Here is a 1,004-nt window from a genome sequence, read left to right on the forward strand (position 1 = left end):
AATATTTACCAACATATATGGGGTGACGCATAATAATTTCAAGGACGGTGTTTTTACCAAATACAACTAGGTCAACCCGTGCGAAACTATAAACTGTTACTGCGTGGTGCGTGTTACAATGGCTTGAGTACGTAGATAACATAGGCCTACGAATTTAAACTTCATAAAAGTTATTTTGGTTTTAATAATAATATATTTTCCATAAATCAGCTACGCAGATTACGAAAATAATATTAATTTTTGTCTATCACGTAAGGATATTTTACAAATCTGGAAGAAAAAAACCTTCCTACTTAGATCAAATTATTATTTCGTTTACCACAATGAACATTTTTTATTATTATGTTTCTTAACAAAAATACAAACGAACTGAAGAAAAGGGAAGAAAATTGATGTCAAACGAATGTGCATCCTCATTCATCCTGATTTTTGTGAAGTCTATGTCTTTTAGTCTCAAAACTACGTGTTGTGGTCTTGCTTTTATGTATTACGCAATGACGTTTTGTGAAAAATCGGAACGTGATGGAGAAAAATGGATATCATTTTAGGATTCAGCGTACAGGAATTACCATAGAACATGTAAAAATTTTAAGACAACCTAACCATCGCAGGCATGTGTAATCTGTTAGAGAGAATTGCGTAACAATTTACTATACGAGTATTTTGTCGTGTTTGATTGTTTGTTGTTAAGCGCAAAGCTACAGAATAGGCTGTGGTGTGCCCAACACAGGTATGGAAACCCGATTTTTAGCGTTATAAGCCTTCAGACTTACCGCTAAACCACTGGGAGCACTTTGTCGCGGATAATAATCATATTACATACGGATATTCTCACCTTACAGTCGTTACTTTATGATAACGTGTTAATATGACCTCCGATAATATCTCTGTATACAAATCTGGGTTTATAAATACCATGGTCGCGTAAATATGTTTTAACAAAAGCCCTTCTATTTGTGTAGCAAATTTACATAGAGAAGTAAGTTTAATTTTATACATTCAAT

The sequence above is a fragment of the Limulus polyphemus genome, unplaced genomic scaffold (assembly GCF_000517525.1).
Source record: "Limulus polyphemus unplaced genomic scaffold, Limulus_polyphemus-2.1.2 Scaffold368, whole genome shotgun sequence".
Classification (NCBI taxonomy): domain Eukaryota; kingdom Metazoa; phylum Arthropoda; class Merostomata; order Xiphosura; family Limulidae; genus Limulus; species Limulus polyphemus.